The following is a 21,219-nucleotide window of genomic DNA, read 5'->3' on the forward strand; positions in this document are numbered from 1 at the left end:
CTAACCCCCCATTTAACTACGTAGGTTAGTCGTGGAAAGAATATAACACAACCCAACAATCTCCCACTCGTTGTTTTCTTTCCACAGGGGGCCAGGGAGAGCTTAGTCATTTTTCTAGCCCTGAAACACCCATTGTTTTTCTACACCAAGAGAACTTCTCAGAGCTCACAGATTTTGTCAATGCATCTGCAGTATTTTTCAAAGTATCCACCTTTACCAGCAACACCTTTTTGTCTTCTATCATATCCCTCACAAAGTGATACTGAACATCAATGTGCTTTGTCTTTGAATGATAAGCAGGGTTCTTTGCCAAGAAAATTGCACTTTGGCTGTCACAGTCTATTCTTATAGCTCCCTGTACTAACCCCATACTTGAACACAATCTCTGCAACCAAACTGCTTCCTTGCTTGCATGAGTGGCTGCCATGTATTCTGCCTCTGTAGTTGATAGTGCCACTACAGATTGTTTCTTACTCATCCAACTGACTGCACCTCCAAATAGGTTAAACACATACCCACTTGTAGATCTTCTCTGATCCAGATCTCCAGCCCAGTCTGCATCAACAAAACCATGAATATCCAACACTCTGTCCAATCCTGGTCTTCCTTGGTAGCACAAACCATAATCACTAGTGCCACGCAAATACCTGAAAACCCGCTTCACTGCTGTCCAGTGCTCCTTCCCAGGTTTTGACATAAACCTGCTCAATACTCCCACTGCATGTGCAATGTCTGGTCTAGTACAGACCATTGCATACATCAGGCTACCGACTGCACTTGGATATGGAACACGGGACATGTCCTCTTCCTCTTCTTGTGTCTTGGGACACTGTTCAGCAGATAACCTCACACCTACAGGAATAGGAACCTTCACCGGTTTACTATCCTGCATATTAAACCTCTGCAGTATTGTCTCGACATACTTCTCTGGTTTAACCAGAGCTTCCTCTTTGCCCGATCTCTTTTAATTTCCATGCCCAAAATATAGTTTGCAGCACCAAGATCTTTCATGTCAAATTTGGAGGACAATTGGGTCTTCAAATCCTGGATAATTTATTCGTCATTTCCAACCAGCAACATATCATCCACATACAAGACCAGATAATAACACGGTCACCAATTAATTTAAAATACACACAATGATCTGCTTTGCTTCTGGTGAAGCCAAGTCCCCGTATAAATGTATCAAATTCTGATACCACATCCTTGGTGACTGTTTTAACCCATACAGAGACTTCTTTAACTTGCATACCAGTTCTTTCTTACCCTTCACCACAAAGCCTTCAGGTTGCTTCATGTAGATTTCCTCTTCCAAATCCCCGTGAAGAAATGCTGTCTTCACATCCATCTGTTCTACCTCAAAATCAAAAGCAGCAGCAACAGATAAAAGTAATCTAATAGAAGCTACCTTGGCAACAGGAGAAAAAATATCACCAAAATCAATTCCCGACACCTGGGAATAACCTTTTGCTACCAACCGAGCTTTGTATTTCTCCACCTTTCCTTCTGCATTAGTCTTCTTCTTGAACACCCATTTGCTGCCAATGGGTTTCCTCCCAGCCGGCAACTCTACCAGATCCCAAGCCTCATTTTTGTGCAAAGATGCCATTTCATCAACCATGGCCTCTTTCCAGAGTTTTCCATCCTCTGAATCCACTGCTTCCTTCACAGTTCTGGGATCATCATCAGTAACAGAGAAAGCAAAATTTGAACTGAAAGCAGATGGACTATACCTTTCTGGCTTCCTTCTTTCTCGACCTAATCTTCTCACAGCAGGAGTTAGTGGCTCTTCATCTTCTGATTCCTCCTCTGCTGCAGAGTCTGATTCTTCCTCCTTTGGCTCAAACTCTATCTTCTCAGGTTCCTTTGGTTGGACTTCATGTTGAATAACATATTTTACCTCTCTGAACACCACATCTTGGCTGTACACAACCTTCCATGTGACTGGGTTCCAAAGCTTATAACCCTTTAAACCATCCTTATACCCAATAAAGATGCACTTTTCAGATTTACTATCCAACTTGGTTCGTTTCTCCTTTGGAACATGTACATATGCAACACATCCAAATACCCTCAGATGTGAAAGAGAGGGTTTCTTACCAGTCCATACTTCTTGTGGAGTCTTATCCTCCAACGCTGATGAAGGTGATCTGTTGATCAGGTAACATGCAGTATCCACCGCCTCTGCCCAGAATTCCTGTCCTAACCCGGCACCACTGAGCATGCTTCTTGCCCTTTCCATCAACGTCTTGTTCATTCTTTCTGTGACTCCATTTTTCTGAGGTGTATATGGAGTAGTCTTCTGCTGTGCTATACCACACTTCTTACAAAATTCTTCAAATTCCTTGCTGCAAAATTCTCCACCATTATCTGTCCTCAGCACCTTTATCTTCTTCTCTGTCTGATTTTCCACCAGAGCCTTAAATTCTTTAAACCTGTCAAAGGCTTCAGATTTCTTCTTAAGGAAATATATCCATGTATTCCTTGAGAAGTCATCTATGAATGATACATAGTACACAGACTTACCCAGTGATGGAACCTTCACAGGTCCAAACACATCACTATGCACAAGCTCTAATATCTGTTTCGTCCTCTTACCACCAGAGGGGAAACTCACTCGATTCTGCTTCCCATACACACAATTTTCACAGAAATCAAAATCCAGAGAGCTATCATTCATACCTTCTACCATACCTCTACTATGAAGTATTCGAAGGCCCTTCTCTCCAATATGTCCAAGCCTTTGATGCCACAACATGGTCTTCTCTCCAGAGACCACTAGATTTTCTACTCCATTTTCAGGAACCATAGAACTATTGCACCCATCAACAACAGTGCTACCTTGCAGTTTTTACAGAGTTCCAGTCCGAACTCCCCGCATCAATATCAGTGCTCCTCGAACCATCTTGCAGGTATCTTTCTCGAACACCGTCTTTACACCTGCATCATCCAACTTGCTTACAGAAATCAGATTTATGGCCAATGCAGGAATATGTAGAACACCCGGAAGTGTTCTAACCCTTCCACCTTGCAACTTCAACTTTACTTTTCCCCGACCAATGATTCTAGCCTTCCTATCATCTCCTAAGAAGACATCACCACCATCGTATTTCTCATACTCGCAGAACCACTCTCTATGGGGAGTGAAGTGAAAGGATGCACCTGATTCAATCAACCATGCCTCATGATCTACATGTGTACTTGAAGAAGCCAAGTACACATCCCCACCTTCATCTGAGGTGGTTTTCGCCTCTGCAGAAGGAGCATCATCAGATCCCTTTCCTTTATGAGGAGCTTTAGATTTACAATCCCTTCTGAAGTGCCCTTCCTTTCCGCATTTCCAGCACACCACCTTTGTAGGTTTTCCTGGAGATTTAGATCTCCCTCTAGATTTAGATCTCCCACTCGATGACTTATTTTTGTTTCTGTTCTGGGACCGTCCTCGTACAGACAAGGCATCACCATTCTGGTTGTCCATATTCTTCCGTCTCATCTCCTCCGTCAGCAAGGCTGAGACTATTTCATCAAACTGCAAAGTAGTTGCATTGCTACCTATTGCAATAACCAGACTATCCCACGAATCTGGTAGAGAACACAATAGACTGATGCACTTATCTTCATCTGAAATTTTAATATCAACAGATAATAATTGACTTACCATAGTATTAAATGCATTCAGATGCTCTGTCACCGAGTCTCCATCTTTCATCCTCAGGTTATACAGCTTTTTCCGCAGGAACAGTTTATTCACCAGAGACTTAGATTGGTACAAAGTCCCTAACTTGACCCACAAAGCCTTTGCCGTAGCTTCCCCTGATACATTCAGCAATACTGAATCTGAGGCACACAATCGTATTGTGCTCTTTGCCTTCCGATCCAATTTCTTCCATTCTTCATCGGTCACTCCCGATGGTTTAGTACCCGGATCTACCGCGATCCACTGATCTTTATCGACCAACAGATCCTCCATCTTGAGTTTCCACAACTCAAAACTCTGACCATTGAACTTCTCAATCTCGATCTTTCCACTGCTCGCCATCTTCTTTCACCACCAGAATCGATCTCGCAGATCTCCCACTGAACAGGGTCTACCACAGGCCCGAGCGAAACCCCTCAGCAACAAAGGCGTCCCCTTGAAGCCAAAACAGCTCCGGTACCAAATGTAGGTTTTAACCCTGTACAGAAATTACCTGCATATGAATTCTTAAACAAAGAAAATAAACAATGCGAGAGCATAACCCATAAAACACATATGCATAGAGATTTTTCCCTGGATCCCAAAATCGGGACTACCAGCTTGATTTTTCATTATGTTCCTTTCAATGTCACAATACATATTTATACATGCCGAAGCATCCAATACCATGGACTGAAAAACCATCGCGTCCAATACCATGTGCGAAAATCATGCACAAAACCATAGGTAGGTTCGCCCAACCTAATATAGGGTCCCCCCTGTGACCCCCCAGGTGAACCTAATGTAGGGTTCAGCCGCCCCCCCTGTGACCCCCCCGCTGCGCAATCGGCGCAACGAAGGGGGGCTACCGCCCCCCTCTAACCCCCCGTTTAACTACGTAGGTTAGTCGTGGAAAGAATATAACACAACCCAACAGTAACTAGTGGTTGGGGATGGGCAGGATATCTAGCTCAAGTAGAAAAGGATGATTTGAAAGAGAAGATTGCAAATGCTAGGTTTTTGGCATTGTCTTTAGATGAGGTTACAGCTATAGATAATACTTCATGGATTTGCATGAGCATTTATATGGTTAATGACCATATTAGACATTCCTATCTACTTGGGATTAATAAGATGAGAGAGACTTCTACAGCTGAAAATATTTATGAACTTGTTCTTAATGGATTGAAGGAAAGTGGTATGGATGAATTAATGATTGCAAAAAGTTGGTGTATGTGTTGGAGCAGATGGAGCAGCGGTAATGCAAGGACAAAGGAATGGCCTTTGTGTTAGGCTACAACTATCAGCTTCACCATATATGCTTAATATTCATTGTATGGCTCATAGGATGAATCTTGCATTTAAAATAGTAAGCAAGTTTCCATCAGTTTCAAAAGTTGAAGATCTTGTACGTGAGACTCATGCATACTTTTCTCGTAGTCCCAAACGATATTTAGAGTTTCAACAATTTGCAGATGGTATTATGGATGGAAAAAAACTACTGAAAGATGTTGATACAAGATGGATCTCATTAAATGGACCAGCTCAAAGACTATTTAGTGAGTTCAAATCTTTGGTAGGGTTGATGTATGAAAATCGCTATAATGTAGACAAAGCTCAAGATCTTCTTTCTCAACTAACTAATATAGAGACATTATTGACATTGGCTGGAATTCTTCCTATGCTACATGAAATGAATGTCCTCGTGAAAATGTCTCAGAATCGCACAATGTATATTGCGGAATACACAAATGCAAGAAAGTCAGCATGTCTTGCATTGGATAATTTGTATATGATGCCAGACTCTTTTACTGGTCCAGAGTTTAAAAGTTGGACTGAGATCATCAATATAGAAAATACTGAAAATTTTTTGACGTTTGATGAAAAGGGATACTATGTATCGTAGTGCATGGGTATATGGTTCCCTTTCATTATATTAGTAAGACAGGACGAATCACCAAAGATTGCCCCATGTCAAGAGACCAATTTGATAATATTGTGATTTCAGTGAGACAAAATTTGATAGAAATTGCAAGATCACTATCATTAGAGATAAGAGAACGATTTCCTCGAGATGAATTGTTGGAGGCCATGTGTGTGGTATACCCTCAATATTGGAACAATTGTCAATGTCAAAGAACTTTAAAAGTTGATTTTCAAAAAAGATTAAAATGTTTAGTAGACCATTTTTGCAAGAAAGTCTCGATACATGGAGAACAAATTGAAGGTATTTTAGATTCATCAAATTGTATCAACAAGGTGGACGCTTTGCTGAAACAATGTGGAAGCAATATCCTTTTTTGGAGAATCCTAATGAAAATGGTGCTATAACAAGATTATGGACTACTTTAAGTGCTAACCAATACCTGTAAGAAAACATATCAGAATATTTCAAATTAGCAGATTTGTGTCAAACCATGATTTTGGGATCAGTGGAGGATGAGAGAATGTTTAGTGCATTATCATTCTTGAAGTCAAAGTTGAGGAACAAGCTTGATAAACATGTGGATACATGTTTAAGATTATATGTAACAAAGTATGACATTGACAATTTTCCATATGAAAGAGCGCTAACTCTTTGGCGATCAGATTGTGATAGAAGGGGAGAAAACAATATAATAAATCTATCTAATGAACTTGATATAGAACATAATGTTTTGGAGGCTCATAATGACAGTTCATTTAGAGAAGATCATGTTCACAATTTAGAAAATGAGGACCAAGATGAGAACTGGGAAATTGAAATACCCTAGGACTCTTATTTTGGTATACATGTTCCATTGATCATGCAAAATTACTATATGTCAACTTCAGGTAAAAATAGGTTCTATATTTGTATTTTTCATTGTAACATTGCAGCAACATTATTTTGATGTGTGTTATTTTAAGATTGATGTTTCATATTTAATCATTACATTGTTTGTTTCTTATCTGTGACAGGAAATAAAGCTGGATTTGGTGAGGTTGGGACCTATTTCTTTTCACATAGATAGTGTCTGACTATTATTAAATGATAAATAACAAATTTAACAAGACTTTCAAGTCATTTTCTAGTCATTTCTTGTTAGTGATTTGTCAGCCATGTTTTCAAGTCTTTTAGGTACTAAGTTGTTCGGGTCCCCACATGTCCTTAGGACCATTAAGGGATGAGATAACATGAGTCAGTCCAACTCATGCCCCGAATTTACTTTTTACCTATTGATGTAAGTGTTTTGTTACCACTTATCACCAACAAAATTCTACCATAACATAAACCAACTTGAAGACGACACTTCTCATCTTCCTTTTACATAAATGCTCTATGGATCTCCCTACTATACTTTTCCGAGACCAACGTCCCTTCTTGGTAGGTCTCTCCACCATACCACTAATCACACAATAATAACTACTGCCTTCTATAAATCTCTCTAGTCTGAGTTATTTGTGTCCCTGTCACACTCGACCAATATAATCTTGCAGGTCTACTTTTTTATCATATCTTTATTTTTTGTTATTTTGTGTATTTAACATTAGTACCATCCAAGAGTAACGAGTTAGTGTCCTTTGGATTTGATCTTTGATTTGAAATGAAGTCAGATTTGATGAAGCTGGGACCTATTTCTTTTCACATAGACAGTGTCCTAGTATTAAATGATAAATAACTAATTTAAGAAGTCTAACGCTAAGCAACAATGGGCTTATTCAAGTACATGAAATTGCATTGATGTCTAGCTCTAATATCTTAGAAAATTTTAGCAGTTTGTTTGCTGCTTGTTTAGAGGATTTTGTCAAGTTTGAAATTTTTGGTTTATTTTGGTCATATTTTTTTAGTCGCTTGACTCATTTCATGCATAGATCGACAGATCTAGTTTTATTTTTATAATTATTGTTGTTTTCTTTATATATTTGGTGGTTTGAGGAAAGATATTTGATTTCCTTTCACTTTGTGGCATGATTTCAACATCTTCACCTTTTAGAATATAGTAAAATATTATTCTTATTTTATGTTTTCTTGGAAAAGAATTATTGATATTTGGAAAGGGAAATAAGCCCTAGGTAGCTAAGCGAAGAGAAAAATGGTCTATGAACTAGGTTCCTGCGCATTCATCGTAGGAGACCTATTGGCATGAGACCGACATTCCTTTTATGCAATTACACTTTTTCAAGGCGGAGCTGAGTTTGCTGACTTGGGAAGAACACTGACAGCTGATCATAATGCTAAGGAGATTATAATGTTGGTTTCAAAAACAGGATTATGAAAATTGTTTGCACTAGTTCTTCTTTTGGTCATATTTAATACCAAATTTGTGTCTTGCTGATTTTTTACATTTGTAATGACCTTGTGCAGAGATGGTTTCAAGAGCCCGATGTTAGAGTGTGAAAACTCTCTACAAACCATAAGGACTACATTTTCTTGGAGGGCACTCAATGTTCTTGGTGTTACTGAGTCTCTTCGCTCGAAGCGTAAATGGATACAATGGTATGGCCATAACATCACTTAATTTGATCCTCTTTAAATCTCCTAATATCATTTCAATACATCAAATTGCTTTGTTTTCATGGAATCCAAAGATACATCAGTAATGTTATTTTGTCTTGGAAATACTAAATTATTTTGTTTTGATATCACCCAGTTTGAGTTGTTCTTTGCAACTACCACTTGATCATTTAACAAGCATTTGAAATTCAAAGTGAAATAAAGCTTTTTAGTTTTTTTCCAGAAGAAGATTAGATGTTGCACTTGGTACCATAGGCCTTGTAAAAGGGTTGTACTCCATTTCAGTCTACGACAGTAGACTGATTTCTAACTGCTCCATGTACCCACATATGATATAATATTTTTCATTTTTGGCTTGCTAAATATACAAAGAGAAAATTGCTTAACAATATTGCTTAATTTGACAACAATTTTACTTTTATTTGATACAAGAGTGGAGGTAGTCTTAGATTTTACCTATTTCTCAGTAGTTGTTCTCCTTCGACAACAACATCATCCTTCAACAAATACATTCTAGCTTGTACATAGGAAAGTCGATCTTTAGTAGAGGGCACATAAGAGATCCTCTAATGGAGGCGCAATAGTTTAGTAGGATCACTGGATGAAGCACATGTATGAATGTATTGTCTTCAATTAGGAAGGCACAGTTACCCATCGAGGGGAGGGCATGCATGAATGTAACAAAATCACAACATCACAAAGATGTGGTATTTGTTTTACAACATCACAAAGCTCTCGCTGATCTAACAAAATCCAAAGCAAGGTTTGTTTAGCTGAAATCTTTGAGATATTTTATATTTGACAGAGATCTGTTTTGGAAAGATACAGGAGGAAGTTTGTAGATATTTTGTTCCTTCAATTGATCAACTTGTAGATATTTTCACCAAAATCTTGTTGGATTCCACCTTCACTAGTTTGTGACATTGTATTGCCATTTAGGGGTGATATTGTTTTATAATAGCATATCTCTACACTCTTATATAGTTTGTTGCCTTTGAAAATGTATGGGTCATGTAGATTTTTCATGGGTTTTTCTTTCACACTGAGCACAGGAGAAGACTCATGGAGTTCAGGGGTAGTTGTAGGATGCAAGAGACTCTTGGGTTTTTTTGAAATTACATCTCACCATGAAGTTTCACTTGGGCACACTTGACACATATTTGAACTAGGGTTATGATTACATTACCTTTTGTTGCATCACTGAGGGAGAGCCTTGTTCCTATGTTGAAGCTAAGGCTCTGGATCCCATTGGTGAATAATATGAGGAAGGGAGCCCTAGAATAGGAGCCTCCTATCACATTAGGAGCCTAGAACATGATTTATGGTAAGGGGGGTCATAAACAACCAAAAGGAGGAATCCCCTTGCACATTGGAGGTCCAAAGTATGAAAACTGGTAGGGAGAGTAACACACCCTATCTAGGACGATGCCTAGAGCATGATAGGTGGAAAGGAAAGAGGCTAGAGGATGAAAACCCTTACTTGAATGATGCCATGTGGTGGTAGAAGCTCTTGTATGGTTAAAAGGATGACACTTGATGAGAAATGTTCTACTTCAAGGGTGAAAAGAGGAACATTTTGGTAACCACCCCTTTGAATAGGGATGTCTTCTGCATGAAGGCTATTAAAGTATTCTAAATCACCTTTACAGGGTGTTACATATTATTTGTGGCATATTCCACATATTTGGAGGTGTCTTTCAATTTTTAGATATCTGGGGCAAGGGCACTTTGCTCGAGACACATTCTACATTAAAGGATGTTAAAGCTCCTTTATGAGGTTTTTATGTATTATTCAAGGCATATTATGCATATTTGGAGGTGTGTTTCACCTTTGATATATTTGGGGCAAGGACACTTTGTTTGAGGCTACATATTTGAAGGAAAGCCCTTTGCATGAGGAGATACCATGTGGTGTGGTTGACATGGTCCAAGCCCCTAACAACAAATGCATACTATAAGGAAATGAGGAGACGGGAAGTGGCAAGTGGATCTATGCATTGGAGAAAGAGGTCTCAAGGCAAATTTGTACTTGTGAGCCAAAGAAAGATCATATTAGAACATCATTATCACTCTAGAATAGGAGCAACTAGGGTTTGGAGAGCTCTCTAGAGAGAGTGCTAGGGTCAAAGAGGTCCTAAAGTGTCTAGGAAAACCTTAGGGAGATTCCCCAAATTGGGAGGTGAATCAAATAAACTATAACTTACCCTCTCTAAACCCTAAAAGGGACCAAGCCTTAGTTTGGGAGGATGGAAGCCTATAAATGTCAACCTTTTGGCTTAGTCATGACTCCTAATCTTAAGTCCTTGAACATCTTCATGTGTATCTTGTAATACAGTTTTTATCCTATGTATTATGAACTTGGTCACATGTTAGGGTTGACTATTATAAGGTGGTTATGATTAATATCCTATATAATCAAGGGCACTTGCTCGATTTGATTTTGGGCCTTTTACACCACTTTCTTTCTTCTTCTCGTTTCTAGATCATTATTTATTTCTTTCAATTGGTATTAGGGTGTGTATGGTCTTAAGAGCATGCGATCATTGATCAAGCCATCATGACCCATGGCAGCTTTGAAGGGATAAAAGGAAGACGTGTTGAAGCGAATGCTGCCATTGGAGTTTGATTCTTGAATATCATGGAGATTAAGAAGAATTATGTTCCATGCTCAAGGTTAATTACATTAACGTTTTATGTGCTTACTCTACAAATGAATTTGAACAAGTTTTTCATGGAAACCTTTCGAAAAGAGAAAAAAGACCTTGCATTATAGTTTATTGGTGGATTCCTATATTTTCTTGGTTGTTGTTACATGTTGACTATTGGAAGATCTGTTTATATTACTGAGAATCTTTCACCTGAAAATGGAGCAGTAAAGGACATATTAACTGTTATACGCTTTTGATTTTTCTGCCTTTGAGAACCTTGTGAGTTGTATGTCATTGAAGGGTGACTTGGTTTGAATAGTTAGCTTTGGAGAGCAGTTAGAGGAAGAAATAACTCAAACCCAAACTCAACAATGGAATTTTTATCAATGTGTCCATTCCAATAGATTATTATTCTAAATCTGGATGATGTGGCAACAATAATTATATATTTTTTGGAATGTACCTCAGTGAATGATCACCTTTTGTAATATTTTAAGTGCCGCTACATAGAGATGTTATTTCTATGCTTAATTAATTGCATTGATGTGCCATAGAGCAATGCAATGCATCTGGATACTTGAAGTCTTGGAATTGCAGAGCAGCATTTACTTGATTCCTTGGTAGATGTTTGAAGATCCTAACCAAACTGATGTTTCTTTCAGAATTGTGGTTCTTTGTCATAGTAGTATAGTACGTTGTTCCTGAGATTACCTTTGGTTCTGTTCTGAGATCTGTAGAGAATTGTTGAGCAAGGGGGAGGATAGCTTCATCTTAATTTTAAAGCATCCCTCTACCCAACGTTAAGCTTGATGGGAAGAATTATCCTATCTTCAAGTGAAGGGTGCTAAACATATAATTGAAGAATTGATTGTTAAGACTTGTGGAGGGTAAGAAGACAAATTGCACTGTTGCTAAAGAATTAGTAAAGCTTTTGGCGCACAATGAAGATGTGCAGTACATTATAAGTTTTACTATTGCAGATCATATTGGTCCTCAAATTAGAAGTTTGATTAGTTCTTGTAAGATTTGGACTAGGATTCTCTAACAGAACAAGGATTCTCTATTCTAGGAAATGACTGTATGCATTTTAAATGATTGGTTGTGTATATCACTGTTTATACGATACGTATTCAGGATGTGCAAGATCAATTTGGAGCAGTTGATGATAGAATTGATCCTAAAGTTCGTAGTGCCACTGTTCCAATGGTTGAAAAAAATGTTTCAGCCATTTGTGACCAGTGTGAATGCCACTGATAAAGTGGCTAACTTTCTTGGTTGAATGTTATTGCAGAAAGAACATTGCTGGAACAGATTCACTTAAAAGAGTGTATACCGAGCACTTACACTGAAATCACTAAGAAGAAAGGGAAGAAGTCTGCATAGAAAAGTTTAAAGGAAACTTCACAAAAAACCCTTGAAAAATGATGTTGTATCAAGCAGGGCCATTATTGCAGAGATTGTGTCAAGGCCCATTACCACAGTAAATATATATTATTTAGAACTATGTTGTAATTTTTGTCAGGGTTCATGTTTAGGTTCAACTATCACTGGCTACCCTATTCTGGAAGAGCTTTTGCTCTCCTGAAGACATCTTGATCTAACTCTTCATTCTTTGTTTTCACCTCCATAAAAAATCTCTAATGGATTCATAAATTTTCCTTTTATTGTGACAGACTATTTTATGTGGTATTGTTGGCATACCTCCTTCAAATGGTGTTATTCCTGAATCTCCAATGCACATGAAAGGCTTAGCTACCCTCAAACATCAGGTACTAATATATTGGAATTATCAATTGCAGCTTCTCAGGGAAAAGACACAATTCAGACATTTTATAGACGAGTAACTTACAAGTACTTTTGTTACAGTTGGTGCTTAGCAAGTTAGTGACAACAATCTGGAAAAGTATGCAGAAAAATTCAACCTTAGGGCAATTATACAGAAACATGCAAGAAGCCTATGAGAAAATGCAGACCCCAATGGTTTATCAGCCTCCACCTGCCTTGGTAATGGTCTTATTTTTGAGTTTGGGTGTTTCATTTTATCTAATTTTCCTCTCCCTTTATTTATTTGTCTTGTCATGTCCCAACCATTTATGCAGGCACTTAAGGAATTGAAAGAGTCCACAATTCAGTTGGCCGCAAGTACTGGGAATATGGATGCCCCAGTTGATGAATCAATTTTTAATGTTGACAAGGACGTGGATGACCTGCTTCTTGTTGAGGTGAAAGAATAACAATTGAGTAATTTGTTGCAATCACTGATGGTGGTTGGCTGCCTTGCAGTAATGCCCATCATTAGAAAGATCCCAACTTCTGTGCTTTGGGGTTACTTTGCCTTCATGGCCATAGAGAGTTTGCCAGGAAATCAATTTTGGGAAAGGCTATTGTTTCTTTTCACTGCTCCAAGCCGTAGATACAAGTATGAACTTTATTCAAACTATAATGTGATTGAATTTAATGCTTGTAATATAGTTTTCAAAGCTGATCAATGTTGAACTGATGGTTACAGAGAACTTTAGGAGTATCATGCTACATTTCTTGAAACGGTGCCTTTCAAGACAATTGCCACTTTCACCATTTTCCAGACATGTTATTTGTTGGCATGTTTTGGTATCACATGGGTGCCTATAGATGGTGTTCTCTTCCCACTACTAATCATGTTGTAACTTGTTAGTCCCAGCGAGGCAGTATATCCTTCCCAAGTTTTTCAAAGGAGCACATCTTCAAGAATTGGATGCAGCAGAGTATGAAGAAGCCCCTGGAATGCCATGCAATATAACAATGAGTGCAAGACACATATCAAACAAATTTTAAAAATATTACTCAATTCTATTTCATAAGCCCTGCAACATGAACAATAATAAATTGAACTGTAACATATATTGATTGCAGGAAGCTGGAATTCAGGGGTTCGGACTAGGAAGCATGGGAATAGGTGCAAATGATGGCGAAGTTTTGGATGAGATGATTACATGAAGTCGTGGTGAGGTCAAACACACATATAGTCCACGGATAACTAGCTTGAGTGATTGCACACCAATTCATGGATCTGAGTCTGCATTAAGTCCCCAAGTTGCAGAAGCTAAACAAATATATAGCCCCCGTATAAGTGAGATCAGACAGACACATAGCCCTCACAGAGGGGAAAAGAATTCGGGCATTCCCCTGGTTAGTCAAGGAAAAAATATGAGTCCAAGTGCATTTGGTTTGAGGCCACATAAACCAACTTCCAATTAGGTGTTTGGAGTATAAATCCTCGGCTAGTAATCTTTCCCTTGAGTGAGCATATCTTATGTTTAATAGTACATATTTTGTTGGCTTATCATTATTTAATCATTGTGCCATAAATCACTCGGTTGTATTTGGTGTGTCTTCACAAAGAACCTCTGTCCATCTCAGAGGACAGGGTAGACCATATAGTGCGTGTAAAAAAATGTAATGGAAGTCAAGCTTGAAGTATTTCTGTTTTCTTGAAGCATGAAATCTATTATGTCAGTCTTGTGGTTTTGTAGACCCCGTGGTATTAAAGGGTCCTGTGAGTGGTTTGAGCTTCATAGAAAGTCATCCTTATTCTACCAGTTGGATCATAACCACAAAGTTTGTAGCCTTTAATGTTTCATTGAAATAAAAAATGTGGAAATTAAACTTGACAAATGAAAAGGAAATGGTAAGGCTTACAATATTAGAACTTCTGTAAATGTTTTCCCTTGGTTAGTTTTTAAAGGTAATGGCTAAACCAACAATTACCTTTAAAAAGATCCAATTCATTTCTCAGAGTGGTGCAAGTATTGCACTAAGCCCTCTTTATTTTGCATGGCCACATTTTTGTTCAGGATAAAGTTGGATTTTTGATCTTCCTTTTTTGGTTTTTTCTTTCTTCTTGTTAACCCGTAACAGGGTTTCTGCAATAGAAGAGGGGTTGTGTATTCTTCTGACCAGTTGGCCATTGCGGTGGCACATTGATGACAACCAATCTATGTTCTGAAGGACACAATTACATTATATACCACCTCTATGCCATTTCTGTAGATCAAAGTGCTAGACATTATGCACAGATTGAAGTCAAGGACCATGTAGGCTGGTGCCACTTGTTCGAGATTCAACTCTGGGAAGAACACCATTTCCAAGGTCCTCCAAACTTGTAAGCAGCGGCCTACAGTTCAACTCTTCATTTAGTTGAACAACACTGTTGGTGGACCATCCTTAGCATTAACCATTTTCTTACAGTGAGCTACTTGGTTCTTGATATTCTTGACAAGTAGAGCTACCCTTACTAGCACTCAACTGTGTAAAGCGCCTTTTCCAATTTTTCCTAAATCACTGCCATGTTAACTCTGTCCATTGAAGGAATGCATGCAGAAGTTTTTATATCCTTTGTTTTATGTTAAAGTGTTTGGATCAAACAGTAAACATGCAGGTATCCTCCTTTTTTTGTTAAGGGCTTTGTAGTCCCTCATACCCTAGTCTACCCAGATTGTGGAACGTGTAGTTTAAGGGGTTAATTACTCTGCCTAGTGAGGCATTTTGTTGGTAACAAAGCTTGAGGTTTGGCAGTCTCAGAATTCAGTCATACATTTTAATAGAAAAATAGAGAGGCAGCATAATGTTTCAACATTAATAGAAGTCTAGTTTCCAATGAAAAGTGTTGAACAAAGAAAGCATTAAACATTCATAGCACAATTTTCCGAATATGAACTTGCCAACTTAACAAAGATTCAAATAGGTGAGATGAGATGATGAAGAGATATTCTAAAAATGTACATACACTGGCCTCACAAAGAAAGTAGGAGAGAGAATAGGAGAATTATATTAAGATTTTCAGAATGAATGTACAGAAGATTCGATGCCTATATCTATGTGCCATCCTCTTACATAATGAAGAATAATTATGATTGAACTACATAAATAGTAATAGGTTAACAATAATATATGTATGACCAATAACATAAGAGATTATATATGAATGACTAGAATAAAACGCTGGAATAAACTAAATACAAACTGTCAATATCCAATTAACATAAAATGATATCATGAGTAGAATTTTTTTTATACGGATAGAGAGAAATGCTATCCTCTTCAAGTAACAAGTAGCCCCTATTTTATCCTAAGATAATAGCTATAATTCAAATCATGTTTTGCTAGATTCAATACCCTAGATTTAGAAATAAATGACTAAATACTACAAGGAAATAGCATTACCCCATAAGCTTTTTCAGATGCAACAATATGCTCCTTTTGTGGTTCATTGTTGGCTCCTTCATCCACTATATCATGTTACATACAGGCACTCTTGCTAGCTCATGTTGAGATGGAAATATATATTTTTCATGACAGTAAAACATTTAGATAATGGAAATAAAGAATATGTGCATTCAAGTTAAATCAGATTTATCTTGAATGGTTGGGAAGATTTGTTATTACCTTTAATAATTTAAGTCTTGTAAAACAAATTCAGAAGGAATAATTTAAGTCTTGTAAAGCAACAAACTTGAAGAAAAACAAAGAATATGAAGCCATATACAAGGAATATGAAGCCTGTGTGTTATGTTAATTTATCAGCAGTTTTATGCTCTGCAGTATAATCTGTGAGAAAATTGGCTACAATATTCAACAGACAGGACATTATGAGTTTCTCAATTTGTGCTATTATATGCTATGGATTTTCTAACCGATATCTTGAAAACGCGGTCTGCACTTGCCATCTATGCCTGAGTTCTGCAGCGGTTTGTTACTTTCAAGCCATGCCTAATGTCATATTGTTTGTTGCAACTTTAATGTAGACAACTAACCAGGAAGGCATTGGGTCATTCATAGAGGATGCTTAGGCATGATTCCAGGATTTTGAAAATAATTGTGATTTCCATCACTAATCATAGAACTTGATAGAAAGTTGGGATATTCATGAGTGTGAATTTATGTTTGTGTGTTTACATACTTTCTTATGAATTAACTAATGCTCAGTAGTAGTAGACATTGGACAAGTATATTTGTATACTTCTATTTTAAACTGAAACAAATCCAGGGCTAAAAGGAATGGATTGATTGCACTAGTCATCCTTCTATAACTTTCCAACATAGGCTGGAGTAAATAGATTGTAATTTGGGTAATTTTTCTAACTGCAAACAGGAACATACTTGTGTATTGGCAGGGAAGCTATGATGGCCATTATGTCAGGCCAGGTGATCGCACTCCCTTGATCGTGAGCACGATTGTGATCAAGATGGAAGACTTCATAGTCTAGATTGATTGTTTAGCAGTGATAGTTAGTGGGCTCATTCACAAAAGCTTCTATTTCACTAATCCTTTTTATAGAGTTGTCAGATTCAATTTCCAAAGGTTTTAAGTACACTATAGAGTTGAGTTCTGAGAGAGTTGTGATTCACAGTGTTAAGTATAGTAGCTATGACACTTGAATGAAGGCAAGCATAATAGAGGTATCAGACTCTGTTATAAGCTTACCTACATATTATAAGGGACTTGGTTGGTTTTTTTATAATTTTATAGACAAGTTCCATGTCGTGGAAATGTGAAAAAAAATAGTGATATTGCCACCATGTGGTTCTTATCATATATGGTTTTATACTTCTTCAAAAAATTCTCTAAGAGTTCACAATGCTAAAATTCACTAGGACTTTACAAAGTTTTATTATTTAGTGAAAGACTTGCCAAGTTCTTACAAGATTTTATAATTGAGTAAAATATTCGCCATGCCTGGTGAGAGATTCGCCAGAAAATTATATATACATATTTATTATTGATAAAATCGCCTTCCATTTTTCCTATAAACCATGGAGATTCGCCCAATTATTATATTTATAAATTTGGGGGGGGGGGGGGGGGGGGGGGGGTTCTTAAAATTTTCCCTGGTAGGCCTTATAATGCGATTGATCTCATTGCATGACTTTGCATACTTTTTGCACCACCCTTTTCCTAATCCACGCTATTTAAAACCACACGAGGAAGAGAAATCGCATGTCGTTGAGGGAGCCTCCTGCTACCAGGAAAGGATGAGGGTCAGATAGGTGGGAAATTTGACACATGATTAGAAAGACATTCCCTCTGTATTGTGTGGATCCATTAATGGCTTGCAAGCGACCTTCATTCCTTCTCATGGCTAAACTTGTCAGAACATTTAAGGAAAACCGTTCGATGATTGATCGATTAGAAGTGATACATCAAACCAGAGGTATAATGACACCCGACTTCACCCACCACCCTCGTAGTTGGAATGGGGATCATTGCTAAAAAAAAAACCCCAATTTTTAACATTTTTTCCTCCACGTTGAAACATGAATGAGACACTTGTCATCACTCTTCCACATCTGCTTAACTCCATGCATGGAAAGGATGATTGGTATTGATGTACCCATGCTATAGATGCTTCTGTTAAGTGGTGGTCGTTGATGTAGTTCACATGGCTGACAACCCATCGAGGATTTTTTGTCCATTTCTAACAAATTTTTAATTTCTTTATTCTCCACATCCTAGCCAGGTATTGGCCATTTTGTATTCATGTCCAAACTTGTCATATTACATCCCAATTTTTCCAAGTAATCTGCGACTCCATTACCCTTACGTTTAGTGTGCTCAATAAGGACATAGCCAAAGTGTTTCACAATACAGAATTTGATATTGGAAACTACATTTTCCAACCTCAAAATATGAAGGTTTTTTTTGTATTTGTTTACTCACCAGTAATTTCAAACAAATTTTATCACCAATAGTGGACCTCCACGTATTTGTATCAGCCTGAAGCCTAGCCTTGTGCAATGTGTAGTGCTCTCTCTACCGCCAGGAAATTTGATAGATTATTTGTTACAAAACTATCATCAACAAAAAAATTTATTATGGGTGTTGATTTATGATCTCCTAGTATGCCTCCTAAACATTTTGGCCCTCCCCTTCAATGATCCATCAAAACTCACCTTAATGAAAAATTTTGGTGGTGGTTGGTAATAGTCCTTTTTGGTACCAACTCATTGTTCCTGCTTTAGTGCTTTCTAATTATAACCTTCTTAATATGTGCATGTCCTTAGCAGTTTCTTCCCAATTTTCTTATGATGAAGCTATTGATAATATAGTTTCTCTTAAGTTCTCCAGAATACATGTTTTGATGGCGTCTAATATTTTTTACTATTGTCTAAAAATTCTATTATATTGTTGTTTCCACCAAATCCTAGACTAAAGCCGGGGGTTAAATGAGAAGATCTATTCACTACATTATTCTTGAACTTAATATTATTTCAATGATTGAAAATAGAACTCATATCACATAAAATTGGAGTCGTACACTCAAAACATTACACAATAAATTCCAAAACTAAATAGCAAAGGTTCAAGAAAGGAAACTATGCTTTGTTGTTTCCTGCTCTTCCCTACAAAGGAAACAAAGAGTGGGCACCTCAAAAACTCATTGTATGATTTTATCCCAGGTTAGCAGTCTTCTCCGTGCAATCAACCATAGGAAATTATATATTTTGGGCCACCATAAATCCGACCAAATCCATGATCAAATTTGTTTGTTCTCTATTGATTAGTATTTTTATGCAATGTGATACACTTCCCTAAGAGTAAAACAACCATGTTTCTTAGTACCCCAATGTAATCTTTCCTCTCCATATGACATCTGAATCTGTCTCTAACATAGTTCTTGTGCAAACTTTTCCCATGGGAGTGGATGAAGGGGTTAGTTTAGTCCTTCCATTCTTTCCATTTCCTCGAAAAGGAAGCATCATTGGATTGCTTCCAACAATATTTTACTTTCATGTGGCTCAAACTTTCGAAATATTCTTGAGTCTTTCACAACATTGTTTTGTCATTAAATATCGACATTTTTTACCAAGCTTCATCCCAAATATTTTCTTTGTCACCATATTGCACATCCCAAAAAGCATATTTACTCACTATTTCTTTACCACTTTGAGCCTTATTCCATAAGCTCGATATGTTCCAAGATTCATTTGATCATAATCTCTCCTCTAATGTCACTGTTTGGGCATATTTTCAATTCCATATTTTTATCCATGATTATTCTCTGCCTTTCACCCATTGCCACCATATCTTTGCCCCAAGTTCCATACTAATAACATTTGTATCTCGCAACCCCAATCCCCCCTGTGACTTAGGTAGAATAAGTTTATCCTAACTAATTAGTATCCATTTTATTCCTTTAGCTACTTCTTTCCATAGAAAATATCACCATATTGTTATGAACTTAGTGACTATCATTTTAGGGAGAGTCATAACTAACATCTGATATATGGGAATAGCCTGCAATTTTTTTTTGTTAAGACTAATCTTCCAGTAAAATTTAGTGCTCTAAAAGTAAAAGTTTGTAATTTCTTCCCCACTTTGTCTACTATATTTTTCCAACAACCCATATTTTTCTAATATAAGATTAATGATCCTCCCAGGTATTGCACAAGAAAGATGCCTTGCTTAAATTATAGTACCTGGGTCCATTGGTTTGCTACTAATTCTTTGCAATGGAAAAAGAAAAACTTGGTTTTGTCTTTGTTGATAATAGTACTTTATGCATCCACTAACATTCTCAAGATGGTTTGAAAATTTTTTGCCTTGCGTAATGTTGGGAGCCTAAATAAGAAGACATCATCAAAAAATTATTGGTGTGTGACCCATAAATATGGCCCAAACAAATTAAGCCCTTTAATAATTCCTTTAGAGCAATATAACTTGAGGGATTTTCCCAGGTTGTCCATTGCAAGGATGAAGAGGAATGGGGATAAAGGGTCCCCTTGTATTAGTCCTCTCAGGGACCTAATGAATAAGGTGAACCATTGACTATTATGGAGAAAAAAGGTGAAGCAATTAGCGAGAAAATCTTATAACCATTTCCAAGAGAATCCAAACGCACCTAAGGTTTGGAGTAAATAATTCTAATTCAAAAGGTCATATGATTTCGATAAATCTAATTTTAGTAACATACGTAGCTTCTTCATCTATTTGAGTGAATGCATAATTTCTTGAGTGGAAACAATGCCATCCATGATGTGGTGCCCTTCCACAAAGCCAGATACTTTGGTGAGATAAGATGAGAGAGTAGGGTTTTTAGGTGCTTTGCTATAACCATCGATATGATTTTATAAATAACATTACATAGTGCAATCGGTTGAGATACATGAAGATGGTACCTCCACAATGTTTTGATGGTTTTAATTCCTTGTGTGTGATGTGTGTTTTCCATGCTATTAGGTTTTTTTATTTTATTTTTTTATAGTGAGTTGAGAAGTTTAACCATGATTTTATAAAATGTTGTTTAATATGTTTTTGGGCACCGTTCTTGCTGGGTATAATGTAGTTTCGTAAGAATATTAGGAGGTAATCTACTACCTCATGTTGCACAGGTATAGGGCAGTTTGATAGATACCTTAAGGTAGTTATATGTTGTTGTGGA

General features: G+C 37.3%; 1 long non-coding RNA gene across 1 annotated transcript; it reads left to right on the top strand.

Annotated features, from left to right (window-relative positions):
* The first annotated feature begins 12,097 nt into the window (after positions 1 to 12,097).
* Positions 12,098 to 12,757, top strand: LOC149242530 (uncharacterized). Its single transcript, XR_016245728.1, has 3 exons — positions 12,098 to 12,281; positions 12,475 to 12,570; positions 12,668 to 12,757. It is a non-coding gene; the product is annotated as an uncharacterized LOC149242530 (long non-coding RNA).
* The last annotated feature ends 8,462 nt before the right edge of the window (positions 12,758 to 21,219 follow it).

This window comes from Pinus tabuliformis, chromosome 8 (assembly GCF_031772625.1).
Source record: "Pinus tabuliformis cultivar Carrire ecotype Pingquan chromosome 8, CPIR1, whole genome shotgun sequence".
NCBI classification, from domain to species: domain Eukaryota; kingdom Viridiplantae; phylum Streptophyta; class Pinopsida; order Pinales; family Pinaceae; genus Pinus; species Pinus tabuliformis.